Genomic DNA, 17,339 nt, shown 5'->3' with positions numbered 1-17,339 from the left:
CCCAAGAAGGCTGTGATAGCTCCCAGAATCATGTACTCACCGGGCAAAGCAGGAAGGAAGGGGACATAGGACAAAGGATTTGTATTTAAGTACTTCATGTCACACCTGCATGTGATGCTTGGAGCTATGGCAGCTATATTTTGACCATGAGGGACAAGGCTGGCAGACTGTAAATGGCAGTGTAAAAAGAGGGAGAGGATCTGTCTCCTTCACAATGTCCTTGAGTCCCTGAATTCACTAACCTTGATATAGCCTTCTCTCTTGAAATTTTGTTTTGTTAGATAATTCTCTTACTGCTTAAAACATCTCAAGGTGGGTTTTCTCTTCTTTCCAGTAGAATGCGTTGAAATCTCACACAATTTGAGATTATTGCCCCAACCTACTCTGAATCATTACTCCTCCCCCATTTTTCCTGGTTGATTAGCTTTTCTCTTGAGATTGTGTCTTATCTTCCTGGTGTTTTGTATGTCGGGTAATTTTGGGTTGTATCCTGGACACTAAGTGTTGTGCTGTGGAGACTCTGTATTCTTTCGTATTTCTCTGAAAAGCATTGATGTTTTTGTTTTAATATGCCATTGACTTGGTTGGACAGTAGACTATCTCTGGGACATCAGCTCAGATGTCAGTTCTGTTTTTTATTTTATCCTTGAGTCTTCTTTGGGACTGCCCCATGCATGCATGGTTCAAGACTCAGCCAGACATTTGGGTGGGGTTTAGACATAGAATTTGGGGTTTTTCTCTCTTGGCTGTCTCTATTATTGAATTCCTTCCTCACTTTCCAGAAGCCGGGGGTGAACTGAAACCTGTCCTCTGGTTCTGTACACCAGAAAGATTTGGGGCTTCATATTGAAGTGTTAGCTACCATTCAGTGAAGGCAGCTTGTGTTCACGGGAAAAGTTGTAAAATGACCATTCGCTTCTTCCAAGTTTCAACCTCTCTGCAGAATCTGCTTTCTTTTGTTCGCTTTCCAGTAATTTCAGGAAAAAAAATTTTTTTTTTCATTGAGAGTTTTTACTTGTTACCTATGGAAAGGTTGGGTCTAGCTGAAGCTTGCTTGCCCATAACAGAAACGAGCCTCTTTTCTGTCTAACACGTGGGAAAACTAATGCCCAGAGAGGTGAAGTCATTTTCCCAATTGTCAGAGGCGACTCCATCTTGAGTAAGGGCTAGGAAAATACAACTGGGACTTGCTGGACTGCATTCCCAGAAAGAAAGGTAGTTCTAGCCTCTAGATGTTTACAGTTAAGGAAACAGATTAATAATGTTTACGAAACAGACCCAGGCTTGAGAGTGTCCAGATATCCCAATATCTTGAGAACAAAGGCATTCCTAATTTTGCTTTAAAGATAATAATATTGATTCTTGCAAAATATAGTAATTAAGAAAATTAATCCTTTATCACAAACCCTTGTAGCACAGCACATCTCTCCATGATCTTTTAAATCATATATGTGATTTATATATATGATCATATACTATATATAATATATATGATCATATAATCATATATATACACACACACCCACACACACAAATATTTTACCTAGGGTGGACGTGCTCCTTCTCTTACTTTTAGGAACCCCCTACTCTGTCTATGGAGTAGCTGTTCTTTCATCACTTTACTTTCTTAATAAACTTGCTTTTGCTTTGCACTGCAGACTCACCCTGAATTCTTTCTTGTGCAAGGTCCAGGAACCCTCCTTGGGGTCTGGATCAGGACTCCTTTCCTGTAATACAATGTCACAGAGCTCTTAAGTGGCAGAACTTGGGACCAAACTTAGGCTGCTGCACCCAATGTCCCAGCTCCTCTGCCCTATCCAGCTGTGGATTTGTGCCTTGAAATAGAATTGCATTTTGCATGCAGTTTCATTTTGGCATGGAAAGTGTCTATACTGTGAATGCTGTGAATGTAACTGTAGCAGCCCCAAAGCTGAGCTGGGCAGTTTTATGGCAGCCTAGAGCCAGTCTTGTCCCTTCCGATCAGGGATCCTGGACTGGCTCCTTTATTAAAATTGGAAGTAGTAGATAATGTTCCAGGCAGAGTTTTGGATAGAAACTATCTGTCAGCACCAAGAACATACCTGATTATTATTTATTTGGTAATCTTTTTGCCAAAGTAAAAGTCAGTAGTAAGTTGTGGTTAAAAGAGAGGAAGTTCAGAGTTCAGTACGTTATTTCTCTCTCTCTCTCTCTTTTTGTTTAAATAAAAGAGGAAGTTACTGCTCTTATTTTTGTACCAGCTGTCAGTAATGGGTGCAGAGTAAAATCTTAGCTAAGCTGAGGTCAAACTTCAAAACTTAGTAATAAGGATCTCCCTTGTTCCTTTGTAGGGCCACTAGCATGAAGGTTCTGACTCTTAACCCATAGAGCCACAGAAAAGAATCCTAGGAAACTCATAATTTTATTTATTTTAGGAACAGAAATGGTCCCCTCCAAAGTAGAGTCATTTCTATTTCTTTCCTAAACACTGTCTCTGCTCAGTGAGCTCTCTCACCCTCAGGTACTGTGTTTCAGGCTTCTTGCTATATTACTAGAAGTATCCCCACCTTTGAGATTAAGAAAAAATATTTATTGCCAGGCACAGTGGCTCACGCCTGTAATCCTAGCCTTTTGGGAAGCTGAGGCGGGAATCTTGAGACCAGCCAGGGCAGTATATATAGTGAGACCTCATCTTGAAAAAAAATTATTGAGCTCCTACTGTATACTGGGGTTACAGCAGTAAGCAAGAGAGCCCTTGCTCCTCATGTAACCTACAGATAATAAACAAGATTATAAACAAACAAAAGAGGAGATCGTTCTAGATTATGATAAGTGATGGAAAAGAAAAAAAACCGTATCTACTTCTTACAGCAGAAACCTGTGTTGGGAATTGCTGTGATCAAACAGGAAATGGAGGGTGGAGTTTGCTTCTGTATCCCTCCATCCCTGAGTGGAGGCTGGGTGCTTCTCATGACCAGCGCCTCTGAGATTTCTTTCTTTCTTTTTTTTTTTTTTTTTAAATTTATATTAGATTAAGGGAGTACATGTGCAGGTTTGTTACATGGATATGGAGCGTGATGCTAAGGTTTGGCTTCTATCGATTGCACCACCCAAATAGTGAACCTAGCATCTGATGGGTAGTGTTTTGATCCCCTTTCCCCCATGCCCTCTCCCTCTTGGAGTCCCTAGTGTCTGTTGTTTCCATCTTTATGGCCCCGTGTACCCAATGTTTAGTTCCCACTTAGAAGCGAGAACATGCGGTATTTGGTTTTCTGTTTCTGCATTAATTTGCTTAGTATAATGGCCTCCAGCTGCATCCATGTTGCTGCAAAGGACACGATCCAAATAAGCACAATCAGAAATGGCCAAGGTGACATTATGACTGATCCCACAGAAACACAGGAGATCTTCAGGGTTGACCGTGAACACCTCTATGCACACAAGTTAGAAAATCTAGAGGAAATGGGTACATTTCCTTTGCACACAACCTCCCAAGATTGAACCAGGAAGATACGGAAATCAGGATTTATTTTCTATTTTGTTTTGTGTGTGTGGATCCTGTGGGACAGGATCTCATTCTGTCACTCAGACTGAAGTACAGTGGCACAATCACACCTGACAGCGACCCCGACCTCCTGGGCTCAGGTGATCCTCCCACCTCAGCCTCCAGGGCAGCTGGAACTACAGGCATGTACCACGACGCCCAGCATATATATATGTATGTGTGTATATGTGTGTGTATATATATATATATAAAAATACAATTTTATATATAAATGTATATCTATTTTTGTAGAAATGGGGTTTTGCCATGTTGTGCAGGCTGAAATTGAGATTTCCTAATGTAAGAAACAGAGGATGAATCAGAAGGGGCTCTTCTTGGGCTGGTCGCTGTATTTCATCAGGTGCCTCTGTGTTGGACACTTACTTCCCTCCATTGCATAGACTGGATCCTTTATGCTTAGCATAGACCCTGCCCTTTGGGATGCAAGGAGCTGAGTGAAGGTTCTGGGACAGTAGGCTTAAGCCCAGAAGAGGAAGGCCTCTCTCTGGATGTCATGCTAGAGCCTGCCCCTTAGTCTTTGTGTTTCCACTCTCCATCCTCCTCTTCCGGAGTTCAGAACCCCTTCCTGGCCAAATTGCTCCCAGGTTCTATGGGATCCTGTGGGATTCTATCCTTTGAGTCTTCCCCACCCTTCAAGTACTTCCTGTCTTTTCACACGTAAGTGAAAGTAGGATAAGAACTTGATTGATTGTAAATTGCCTGCATTAGAAAATGTTAATTATCACCCCTGGGAAGGGATTAATCCTTTAGGTCTCTAGGTTACTAGACTAGCAAAAGCCAGGTTTGCCTTGGTTGACTATTTTTTTCTGACAGTAAAGAGAAAACATGAGGGGAGGTAGAAGCCTCAGTCATGGGGTAATCATTATGGCCATGTTTATCCCCATACACGTATCTTCTGCTGATTCTGGAGTCAGCTAGATTTTGTGACCCAGCATAGATGACATAGTGAGATTGTCCTGCTGTGTTAAAAAATTTAAGTTCATAAGAGATGCATAAATACAATCTCATTAGGATAAATTACACATCATAGATAAGATCGAAGACCTTCTGACTCTTTTGACGTCTCAATTTAGTCCCCTCTACCTTCCCCAGAAGCGACTATTGTTTGTAAGTTTGGTGTCTCTTTTAGAACTCTGTAGCATTCCAAAGTCTGAACTTTCTCCCATGCATATGGCCACTTTCCTGTTGATGAACATTTAGATTATTTTTTGGAGAGGTTGTGTCTGTTACAGACAGCATGGCAATGAGCATCTTTCTACACATCTCATCAATATGCAAGTGTTTCTCATGTTCCTCGGAAGTATAATGGCTTGGCCCTGGGGTATACACGATTCAGCTTTTAATAGATTTTGCCAAATGTTCTCCAGAGTAGCTGGACCATTGTACACTCCCACCAGCAGTGTGTGTTTTCATCTCACTGCATCTTTCCCAGACATGATATTATCAGGCCTTAACACTTTTGCCAATCTGATGGGAGAAAAATGGCATTTAATTTTGATGATCTTTTTTTTTTTTTTTTTTTTTTTTTTTTTTTTGAGACAGAGTCTTGCTCTGTCGCTCAGGCTGGAGTGCCATGGCACAATCTCGGCTCTGCAACTTCCGCCTCCCAGGTTCAAGCGATTCTCCTGCCTTAGCCTCCTGAGTAGCTGGGATTACTGCCACCTCACCTGGCTGAGTTTTTTGTATTTTTAGTAGAGACGGGGTTTCGCCATGTTGGCCAGGTTGGTCTTGAACTCCTGACCTCAGGTGATCCACTGGCCTCGGCCTCCCAAAGTGCTGGGATTACAGGCATGCGCCACTACTCCCAGCCACCTCTTCTTACTAGTGAGACTGAATATCTTTTTACATATTTATTGGACAATTGTATTTCAACTTCTATGAATGTCTCCCTTCCCACTTTTTTACATTTTCATATTGATTTGTATTTTTATTTATTTTATTTATTTTTTTATTTTATTTTTTTTTTTTGAGACAACTTGTTGCCCAGGCTATGCAATGGCCGGATCTCCTCACTGCAAGCCCCGCCTCCCGGGTTTTTCCTGCCTCATTCGCCCGGCTAATTTTTTGTATTTTAGTAATTTCACCGTGTTAATTTTCCTGAACTTTCCGCCCGTCTCGGCCTCCCAAAGTGCTATTACAGGCTTGAGCCACACTGATTTGTAATAATTTTTATTTCAATCTACTAGACACTGATCCTTTGCTCGTTGTTTGTGTTTGTGTTGTCTGTTTTCATCAAGTCCTGGGTTCTGTTTCACGTTAGTGCCTGGAATGACAGACTCCCTCCCTTATTATTGGTCTAGCTGTTGAAGCCTAACAAAGTGTTTCCAAACAATTCATTATTCCCACTTTAAGGATGTGAAAACTGAAGCTCAGGGTCACAACTTGTGCAGTCTTGGGTAGACTTTGAAAGTCTGAGCAGACTTACAAGTAGACCAAACTGCTGTGAACCACACAGGGAGGTGATTATTGCTAACTTTTCACTGTTAACCAAACACTTCCGCTTGGTGCCTCTAGAGAGAAGTCTTTAATTATTCATCTCTTTCCAAGTAATTGGTGACAAGTCCTTCAGCTGGGAGATGGAACCAACTTGTTTGCTAAAAGCATCCATCACACGTAAAACAGGAGATCCGGCTCCAAAGAATGGTAGATGGAGATCTTCCCTAAGGGTTTGTTTTCTGAAGATCTCCTTATACACTGACCTCAGCCTTTTGCTGAAATATCCTTGTGAACTGAAGGCTGAAAAAACCAACGTAGCCATGGTCCACATCCATTTATCACTTTCAGAAATGGCCCCTGCACTTTGTATTTCTTCAGGTCCTGCAAAAAGAATCGAAAATCCTTTACAGATGGAGGCAAGGTCAGGCCATCCCTGTGGGATTCCCAGGGAGCAGTGCACTGACCCATTTTACAGAATGGGAAACAAAAAAATAAAACTCAGACTTAGACGGCTGGCATAAGCAAGGACTTCCCTATTCCGGGTACCAAATGTTGATTTGAAATGTTTGAACTTTTCTTCTCTGGGACATGTACTGGGCATTAGTAAGAATTTCTATTTATTGAGCATTTATTTGGGCCAGGCAGATGATAAGTTATACACATTAATTATCGTATCTGATTTTCACGATGACGTATCAGTTACATAATTGATGGTCTGCATTTTCTGGATAAATAACCTGAGGCTCAGTTATTTGAGTTGCTCAAGGTGATGTAACAAGTAAATGGCAGAGCCATGATTTAAATACCAAAATGCATGCTCTTAATCACCACATTAATGTTTTGATGTCAATTAATAGAACCATTTCCCCTCCATTTTCTCGTTAGTTTCAGAACTGGTAAGAGCTTGTCTAATAAGATTTTTATAAAGTGGTGACATGAATGGCTTGTGGGGATGGAGACTGGGGCCGGCTGGCAAGGGTACCCATCTCACACGAAGCATCAGGTCCCCTTGGGTTTGTTTTTGGCTGATTACAATCTTGGATCAAACTTTTCAGCACAGCTTGTCTCCCAAGAACTTTCTAATGTTGGTTTGAGCTTCCCTGAATGAATCTCAGAAAATAAGAAAGGGAGAGAGAACGCCTGTGCATTGAGCTTGACCCATTTCACAGATGCAGAAATAGAAGTGAAGTGACTTTCCCAGGGTCACTGTGGTGGATTGTATTATTGTCTCAATTATTTGCTCCCACCTCATACAAGGATTACACATTTCACACATGGCTATGTGATATACGTGTCTACTTGCAGAAGGGGCACACTTTCCTTCCCACTGATGTGGAGCACTGGCCAATGGAATGTGAACAGACACAATCTACTCTGCATCTAAACAGAGGCTTTAAGAAGCTATTGTGTGGTTTAGCCATTGTTCTTCCCACCTCTGCCACAAGACCAAGAAAGGGCTGTTGCCTCAGCTGTGTCCTGGGATGGAAAAGACACAGGGAGTAGAACCACAGAGCTACAGACAACTGCAGTGACGTGTAGCATGAGCAAGAGCTAAACTATTTTCAATATTATAAGTCACCAGAATTTTGGGGTTCCTTGTTATTGCAGACTTACCTACCAAAAGCTGACTAATACAGTCATATAGCCAGTAACTTGGCTAAGCTGGAACTTGAGCCATGTTGAACTACCGATCCTATCCATGTTCTTTTCCTCATTTCAGTCTTCTTTAATATTCCATTCTGACTTACATCATATTTTCTGTGTCTGCGTGCTGTCTGTCCTTTTTTCTTTTGAATAAATCTTTTTCTATCAAAGATATAGTATAGGAAAAAAATTTTCTTTAAATAGTCTGTTTTTTTCATTTCAACCCATTTATTTTAAAGGAAACTTTATCATCATATGAATAGAAAGACAGTGTCACCACAAATAATTCATAACTATAAGCAGTGGCTCACGCCTGTAATCCCAGCACTTTGGGAGGCCGAGGCGGGTGGATCACCTAAGGTCAGGAGTTTGAAACCAGCCTGACCAACGTGGTGACACCCCATCTCTACTAAAAATACAAAAATTAGCCGGGTGTGGTGGCAGAGACCTGTAATCCCAGTTACTTGGGAGGCTGAGGCAGAAGAATCACTTGAACCCGGGAGGCAGAGGTTGCAGTGAGCCAAGATCATGCCATTGCACTCCAGCCTGGGCAACAGAGTGAGACTCTGTCTCAAAATAAGTAAATAAATAAATAAATAAATAAATAAATAAATAAATAAATAAATATTTAAACAATATTATGAAGTTCTAGCTAGGTACTGTTGGCAGACAAGAATCTGATTTTGAAATATCATCTCTCTTTGTTCCAAAAAGGAGTTTGGCAAATATTAGAATAGTGTTCAAAACATATAAGCACCAAACAAATACTTTCTCCTTTGATAAATCAGGAAGATTAAAAAAGAATCAGAAGAACAATTTCTTCCTAATATGGTTTGGCATGATGAGTGTCATTTGTATTCCATCTAAAATTCTTTCAGATATCACCAATGGGTGATATGCTCATTACAATGGGGGGTGTCCCTTTCTTTAGTTCATGTGTAATAACTGGAAACATGTATATAGCATGTGGTATGTGCCAGGTACTCTTCAAGATACTTTGCTTATTTAATCTATTATCAGGGAAGGAAACAGAGGCTTGGAGAGGTTAAACAGCTTCTCCTAGCCAGAAAGAGGCAGAATTCGGACTTCAAGTCAGGTCTGTTTGATTCCACAGGCAACATCCTAAAGCAGAGGTTCCTTCTAACTGCTCACTTGGGACTTTTAAATGAAGCCATTAGATACTTCACTTCCTTGTAGAGTGCCAGAGTGGTTCCTGCTTCAGGGCATCAGCCTGGGGCCACGTCAGGAGCTACCTGCAGTTAGGTTGATTAGGACCCTGGCAGGGCTGTCAGGTACAGCCACAAAGCAGGCTGTTTCTGACTGTGTTCCCACACTTTCTCGGGCATCCACCCTAGGTGTATGAATTTGCTTCTACTTTATAACAAACTACCTCTAAACTGCACGCTAGTCTACAGATCAGCTGGGCAGTGCTGTTGATCTCGGCTGAGCTTGCTCGTGTGTCTTTGGTCAGCTAGCAGGTTGTCTGGGGCCTGGTTGATTTAGTATGGCTTCACTTGCGCATCTGGCACTTGCATGTGTGTTAGCCGGAGCAATAGGGGGCCTGGACCCCATGGGTCTCCTCTTCCAGCAGGCCACTTGGACTTATTCACAGGGCAGATGGGCACAGTTCAAAGGGTCTGAAAACACAATCGTTCTGCAGGATGAGCTTTGGAACTGATGCACCGTCTCTTCTACTGAATTCTGCATACTGGCCCTAAACAAGTCCCAAGCCATCCCAGATTCAAGATGTGGGGGGATAAGCTGTACCTCTTATGGAGAGAGAGACATAGCAAGGATGTGACTCTAGGGAGGAATGAAGGGTGGTCAAGCGCAGCCTGCTATGCTGGTTCCTTCACCAGCCTCTCGGTTACATGAGCCAATAGGCTGAATCATAGTCATCTTTCTCTCCCCATGCCTGGCTCATGAAGGATTTGCCTGCCCAGCAGATACCATGGAATGAACGTGTGCTCCAGCCACTCTGCCTTCTCTCTCTTCTTTGACTTCTGTAAGCTTGTTCCTGCTCCTGTCCCCCTCTGTCTCTGTTCCTCAGGATCATGGCATTAGTCAGATCCTTCTCATCATTTTCATTTTAGCTCCAGTATCACCTCTTTGAGCCTTCCCTGACTACCCTTCCAGATTCTCTAATCCCATCACCTTATTTTTTTTTATCTTTTCTTTTCTTTTTTTGTTCTATTTATTTATTTATTTGAGACGGAGTCTCACTGTGTTGCCCAGGATGGAATACAGGGGCACAGTCTCAGCTCACTGCAACCTCTGCCTCCTGGGTTCAGGAGATTCTCCTGTTTCAGCCTCCCGAGTAGTTGTGATTACAGGCATGTGCCACCATGCCTGGCTAATTTTTGTATTTTTAGTAGAGGCAGGGTTTCATCATGTTGGTCTGGCTGGTCTCGAACTCCTGACCTCAGGCGATCTGCCTAACTCAGCCTCCCAAAGTTATACAGGGTCTTTAAAAAAAATCTTTTCATAGCATCTGTAACTATTTAAAATATTAGTTTGACTTCCTCTACTAGAATGTAAGCTTTGGGAGAGCGAGGTCCTTGCCTGTCTTGTTCTCTTGTTACTTCTCTAGCTCCCAGAATGGTGGCTGGCACTCAGGGGGTGCCCGACACACATAATTGTCAAGAACATGCTACATCAAGCCCTGAGTGGCTTTGCCACGGCTCTTCTTGCGACTGCAGGCCTTGGTGCCAGCAGCCACCCCAGTTCCAAGAAATGGTCTCTTGCTGGCCAACTTAGCAGGAAGAACTGGCAGGGTTCCCGTTACAGCACTTCTAGGTGGCTGCTTTTCCCCGAGTCCATGTGGCTTCTCCATGTCTCTCTGTTGGAGTCACAAGTGGTGGAAATTCACTTAGGCCAACTTAGACCAAGAAGTGGAATATTAATAGTTAAATGTCAGTCTGGGCAACATAGCAAGCCTTCGTCTTTCCAAAAATTTTAAAAAAATATTAGCTGGTGTGGTCGCGTGCATCTGTAGTCCCACCTACTCGGGGGCCTGTGGTGGGAGGATCGCTTGAGCTCAGGAGTTGGAAGCTGCAGTGAACTATGATCATGCCACTGCACTCCAGCCTGGATGACAGGGCAAGACCCTGTCTCTTAAAAAAAAAAAATAAATAAATAAATAAATAAATAAATAAAAGTTAAATATACAGTCTCTGGAGGTGTCCTGTTTGGATTCAGATTCTGCCTCTGCCACTTCCTAGCTGGGCCACGTTTAGGAAGTTACTTACCCTCTCTGTGCCTCAGTTTTTCACCTACAAAAATAGGGCAGAGTATAAATATATGAACTACCTCACAGGGTTGTCAGGAAAACTAAATTTCATGTATGGAAAGCACTGATTGCTGAGCAGATGGTGAGCATCTCTGAGTGGGAGCTCCTGATGCCATTATTATTATTATTATTATTATTGGAGGTTATCATTTGTGATTGAAGAACAGGAACTTCAGCTGGGCTTCAGGAGCAACTGGATAGAAAAATGGAAGACTTGGCCCGGCGTGATGGCTCATGCCTATAATCCCAGCACTTTGGGAGGCCGAGGTGGGCAGATCACCAGAGGTTAGGAGTTCAAGACCAGCCTGACCAACATGGTGAAACCCTGACTCTACTAAAAAAAAGAAAAGAAAAAAAAATTAGGTAGGTGTGGTGGCAGATGCCTGTAATCCCAGCACTTTGGGAAGTCGAGGTGGGTGGATCACTTGAGGTCAGAAGTCTGAGACCAGGCTGGCCAACATGGTGAAACTCCATCTCTACTTAAAAAAAAAAAAAAAAAAAAAAAAAAAAAAAAAAGGTAGCTGAGTGTGGTGGCAGGCGCCTGTAATCCCAGCTACTTGGAAGGAGGCTGAGGCAGGAGAATTGCTTGAACCTGGGAGGTGGAGGTTGCAGTGAGCTGAAATCATGCCACTGCACTCCAGCCTGGGCAACAGAGTGAAACTCTGTCTCAAACAAAACAAAACAAAAAACAAACCAAACAAACAAACAAAAAAAGGAAGACTTAATCGGGAATGCAGGCAGCTGTGCGATTTCAGCTTCTCTTTGTTTTTGGACCACCGTGGGTTTTCTGGTTCTTCTTTGGTTCCTGCAGGTCTGCCTTTCTCCTTTCTCTGTTGACGGTCTTTCCTGGCCTTTGTTTGCAATGGGTCAACCATGTGCTTTCTGGCCATACTTCACACTTACTTCCCAACTGGGACAGATAGCATTTCTTAAGTCTAATTCCAAACTTCTGGGATAATCTGATTGGCCTTCCTTGGGTCAGAAGCCAGTGGATAGGGATGTGAAAGATGCTATAGCTGGGCTCCACCCTTGTAGGTGAGAGGAGCAGTTTCAGGAAAGTCTGCCAGGGATGGGCTGAGACCTTAAGAGATGTCAGCTAGGCTTAGCCCCTGTCAGTATATCTGCTTCTTGGTCCCGCTCTTCATCCTGCTTTTCAGGGTTTTCAAACATATACTCCTACTCAGTCTCATGAAAATTATTATTTTAAAAATACCCTTTAGCACATTTACCTCTAATGATACTAGATTGTTGCTTTCTGCCTCTGTAAATCACTCGGTCATTTCCTCATCTTATATTTGGCTGTCATGAATGTGGAAATCTCACAGAACCCTTGAATTTCAAAGTTGGAAGGGAAAATTGCTTGTCTATGCTCGTAAAAAATACACACCTACACCCACGTACTCATGTATTTACTAAAATAGTATTAGGCTAAATATTCGGTTGTACAACTTTCTGATTTCACTAACAATGTCTGTCTTTCCATGTCAGAAGAGATAGACATTTGAAAAAACGGCAGCGTAGGATTTTGTTCTATGGATGAGCCAAAAGTTCTTTCACCTGTCCACAAGTTTCCACCTTGTTCATGTGCCTTATAAATCATAAATTCTGAAATCCCATGTAACATGTCAGCTAGATTCTGCCTATCACTGAGTAGCGATGAACCATCACATCTCATGTTCTAGATTTGGGGTCACAATTTCAAATTCCTACAGGGGCCAGGCAACTGTCTTAGATGTGTGAAACATCCTAGATATAAGAAATGCCTGTAAATGAAACCTTAAGAGTTTTTATAAGCATACAAAGAAGTATGTAATATTTTGAAACATACTTATTTTTCGGTATACCCACACAGGCCTAGCATTACCAGATTATTCTCTCTCGTTTTTTTTGCCCCAAGAGAGGCAGGAAATTAGTATACTTATGGGAGCTTTCCTAATTTTGAAGTGTTGGTAAGTTGATTATTTTTAAAAAACTAAAAACCAACTTGCAGGCCAAACAAAATGTGGGCCACCAATGTGTAATCACTGATGTAGATAATGTACTTCAATTAATCTAAAATCATTAACTATTTTTTGGCAGTCCCCTCAGACTGCTGACTCACTGAGCTTTTCATCTAATGAAATCCTTAAGTGATTCACAAATACTTAATCTTAATCTGAAAACCTCTTAATCTAACTTGTGTTCCTGGACTTGTAAATTGGGTTTCTGGACCTTAATACTTGCTCATGTTAAATCCATTCTGTTACTTATGTTTAAGGTCCTACATCTGTCTTCCAGCCTGGTCACCCACCTTTTCAGCCATATGTTGTTTTTGAATTCAACTCATTTGATTCCTTTCTCTCTGTTCTTTTTTTTGTTTTTGTTTTGTTTTTTTTTGAGACAGGGTCTTGCTCTGTTGCCCAGGCTGGAGTATAGGGCATGATCAGGACTCAATGCAACCTCGACTTCCTGAGCTCAAACGATCCTCCTGCCTCAGCCCCTGCAAGTGGCTGGGACTACGGGCGTATGCCACCACACCCGGCTAATTTTTTTGAATTTTAGTAGAGATGAGGTCTCACTATGTTGCCCTGGCTGGTCTTGAACTCCTGAGCTCAAGTGGTACTCCCAGCTCAGTCTCCCAAAGTGCTAGGATTACAAGTGTGAACCACCACGCCCAGCCTCTCTGTGTCTTATGATAAAAAAAAAAATACTGGATGAGACAAGACTGAGGATGAAGACCCAGGGCCCATTTTTAGCAGAGCTTACCAGCAGGTGTCCAAGGACCAAATTTCCCTTCCTAGACGTGTTTTGCTTCAACTAAAAAGAGTTAAATATATATATATGTGTGTATATATGTGTGATATACATATACATGTGTGTATATGTATATGACCCGTATTTAAAAATAGGATAATTTCATAATGAAATACCTGTATTAGGTATCTTTTGAAAAAGCATCATCACTGACAGCCCAAGTCTGCATTCCTTCATGGCACTAGGGCTAGAACTGAGAAGTAGCTGACTTTTTGGGATAGATATAGGATCTTCTAGTCACCCTGTATGCCTCATTTTACGTGACTGCCCTGGCCCCATAGGCGTTTATGTTTGCCACTCTTTCAGACGTCCCTCTAAGGTTGACATACATTCATTGATTGATCAACTCATTTACGCACGCATGCAGTCATTTTTTTGGACCCCTGTCTATGTGCTCTGCACAATGTGAGGTGTGGGATATAATGGTGACCAAGACAGATGCCAACCACTCACTCACAGATCCCACAGCCTACCAGGGAAGCCAGATATGGAACAATTATATACGTGATTTTACTTGTAAGTGCCACAAAGGCAAATTGCATTAAGCAGTGCCATTTGGCTGTGGAAGTTTAGCTTGTCACTAATCCACCAAACTGTCTGAGAAGACAGTATATTTTCCGTCATTCCCAAAAGACTATTGCAAGCAACATTGAGGAATGCTTTGTTAAACTCCAGGGATATATTCCACATCACACTTCCCCCGTCCACCAGATTAGCAACTGTCCAAGGACAAAACAAAACACACACTAAAAAGGAAATGGGGTTAGGCTGATATGCCTCTCTCTCCTTATGCTGGTTCTTTTGTCTGCAGAAGCCACGGTTTCTTTTTCTTTCTGAAAAACAGAATGACATTTGCGTACCTCTGTGCGTTTCTCTTTCTCCAGTATTCTTCTGGGATCCTAGGCAGTGTGGTTTGGTGATTTCACTGGTGAGATCTCTTGGAGCCCTGGAATGCAATTCGTCTGGGCCCGAAGAGTTGAACTAATTTAAGGACATCTAGGTGCTTCATTGATGTATTTGCTCTGCTCTGTTCCTTCAAAATACGACTACTCAAAACAATGTTCAGCTGGGGAAAGTGGTTAACACTAGAATTTTCTTTTTTTCTGAGAGCTAAGTGATAGGGAAGGTGGATGGAGGAAACATACCCTTCCAAAATCCTTTAGTTAGAATCCTTTGGTTGCAAGTAACATAAATGAACTCTGATTAACGTAAGCAAAAATGAATTTATTAGAAGGATATGGGGGGGGTGGCGGACAGAGATGTGAAGGAAAAGATGAAGAAGTAGGCTTTAGAAGGTTCTGGAACCAAAGAAATTCTGGGGATCTAGGAAGCAGGGACTAATGACCTTTTCCTTCAGGACACCACAGATGGGGTGAATAATTGTAAAAGATGCAAATTTCCCAGCCTGGGCAACATAGTGAAACCCCATCCTTAGAAAAAAAAAAAAAAAAAAAAAAAAAAAGACCAGGCATGGTGGCTTACGCCTGTAATCCCAGCACTTTGGGAGACCAAGGCGGGCAGATCACCTGAGGTCTGGAGTTTGAGACCAGCCTGACCAACATGGAGGAACCCCGTCTCTACTAAAAATACAAAATTAGCCAGGCGTGGTGACTTATGCCTGTAATCCCAGCTACTCCAGAGGCTGAGGCAGGAGAATGGCTTGAACCCAGGAGGCGGAGGTTACTGTGAGCTGAGATCGCGCCATTGTACTCCAGCCTGGGCAACAAGAGCGAAACTCCGTCTAAAAAAAAAAGGAAAGAAAAGAAAAATAGCCAGGCACGGTGCCTGTAGTCCCAGCTACTGTGGAGGCTGAGGCGGGAGGATCACTTGAGCCCAGGAGTTCAAGACTACAGTGAGCTATGATGGCACTATTGCACTCCAGCCTGGGCAGCAGAGGGAGACCCTGTCTCTTAAAAAAAAAAAAAAAAAAAAAAAAAAAAGCTAAAGTTTAGAGAGAATCTTTTCTGAAAAAGATGCTAAGTCTGGGGAAGGAGCTTCTGATTGTCCTACCTTGAGTCACATAACCATCTCTGACTTGCTGACCCCTCCACAATCCCATATAAGACTCCCCAAGAGTACAGTCTGAGCAGGTAAAGCCCATGGGTGTTCCCCAAAGTCGGCCTTAACCTGAAGCCACTTATTTCACTCTGAGCTCATCACCAATGGCAAGCTGCACTGTCAAAACTTTTTCTGTGCATTTGTCTGGGCCACTCAACTCAGGAAAGTTAGTTGTTCTATGTGAGTCCCCATGTTCTCATTGATTTCATGTCAGTCTTTAAGCTAGAAATCTGTATAAATGGTAATGGAGAATGGCTACATTGCACTTAGTATGTATCAAAGCAGTATCCTAAGTGCCTTAGTGGTATCAGCTTATTTAAGACTGACAGTACTATGAGGTGCAGTCACTTCTCATTTTATTTTTTCTTTTCTTTGAAATAGAGTCTCACTGTGTCATCCAGAATGGAGTGCAGTGGCATGATCTCAGCTCACTGCAACCTCCACCTCCCGGGTTCAGGTGATTCTCATGCCTCAGCCTCCTGAGTAGTTGGGACTACAGGCGTGTGCCACCATGCCTGGCTAATTTTTGTATTTTTAGTAGAGATGGGGTTTCACCACGTTGCCCAGGCTGGTCTTGAACTCCTGACCTCAGGTGATCCACCCACCTCGGTGTCCCAAAGTGCTGTAATTACAGGCATGAGCCACCGCACCCAGCCTGTGCAGTCACTTCTTGTCATTCACAGTAGTTATGTTCTGTAAAGTCACTGCAAACACTGAATTAATAAACAGTGAACCATTGCTCCTAGGTGAAATACAAAGTTGGGTTCCTGTGAGCCTCTGGTCACATGGTTTTCATCCACTGATCAACCCGTAAGCTTATTTTGTGTGTGTTTCTGTTTAAAGACACCTTAATATATATTGCTGACTCATTAACATCTAACTCACTGCCAACAGCACTCCAACTCATGCTTGATCAAAGCTTATATAACACACGCATGACACATCTCGGACCCCTTGCACTTAGGAACACCAGATAGCACTTCACCATTACCCTATGGGATCATTTTACAGCAACGTCATCCTCAAAAAGCAGGAAAATGGGAAAAAATGTGCTGCTAATATACCACAGAAAGAATGCTTGTTTACAGCATGAGAGCTGAAGCCAGAAGGTAGAACATCATTTTGTTCATCCTCAGCTGGGAACACATGTTGGCTGACGCAAATATTTTGCCACTCTGTACATGTCCGCTAATGATCTTGAAAGAACCTTGAGTATGGATTGGGGGGTTATAAATAAATTTTAGCAAGAGGTGAATTTGCAAATAATGAGAATCGACTATAACTCCCGTATTAGCTCTAGTTAACAGATGGGGGAATGGAGGGGTAGAGAGAGGGTAAACAGCTCTCTGCAGGTCTTGCAGCCAGGGAGTATAGAGGAGCTTTGTCATTCTGGGTGCAGAGCCTGTGTTCTTAAGAAGCAGTGTTGTGTTGGCTGGGCTTGGTGGTGGTTCATGCTGTAATCCTGGCACTTTGGGAGGCCGAGGTGGGTGGATCACTTGAGGCTGGGAGTTCAGGACCAGCCTGGCCAACATGGTGAAACCCTGTCTCTACTAAAAATGCAAAAACAAAAACAAA

At 42.5% G+C, this 17,339-nt stretch overlaps 2 protein-coding genes across 12 annotated transcripts in view; one reads left to right on the top strand and one right to left on the bottom strand.

Annotated features, from left to right (window-relative positions):
* The window catches only part of NDUFAB1 (NADH:ubiquinone oxidoreductase subunit AB1), a 1,133,838-nt gene that overhangs the window by 278,937 nt on the left and 837,562 nt on the right, over window positions 1-17,339 (bottom strand). Inside the window, exon 1 of one of the 10 annotated variants that reach the window (XM_050773850.1) lies at window positions 14,402-14,406. The exons of the other annotated variants lie outside the window; for them this stretch is intronic. The gene's annotated coding sequence lies outside the window, so the exon portion shown is untranslated. Of the gene's footprint in view, window positions 1-14,401; window positions 14,407-17,339 lie in introns of those variants that run through there. 10 annotated transcript variants of the gene reach the window in all.
* The window catches only part of PRKCB (protein kinase C beta), a 382,510-nt gene that overhangs the window by 25,919 nt on the left and 339,252 nt on the right, over window positions 1-17,339 (top strand). The window lies entirely within an intron of this gene.

The sequence above is a fragment of the Macaca thibetana genome, chromosome 20 (genome assembly GCF_024542745.1).
Source record: "Macaca thibetana thibetana isolate TM-01 chromosome 20, ASM2454274v1, whole genome shotgun sequence".
NCBI lineage: Eukaryota > Metazoa > Chordata > Mammalia > Primates > Cercopithecidae > Macaca > Macaca thibetana.
The sequence above is the reverse complement of the archived record's forward strand: the minus strand, read 5'-3'. Positions and strand labels throughout refer to the sequence as shown.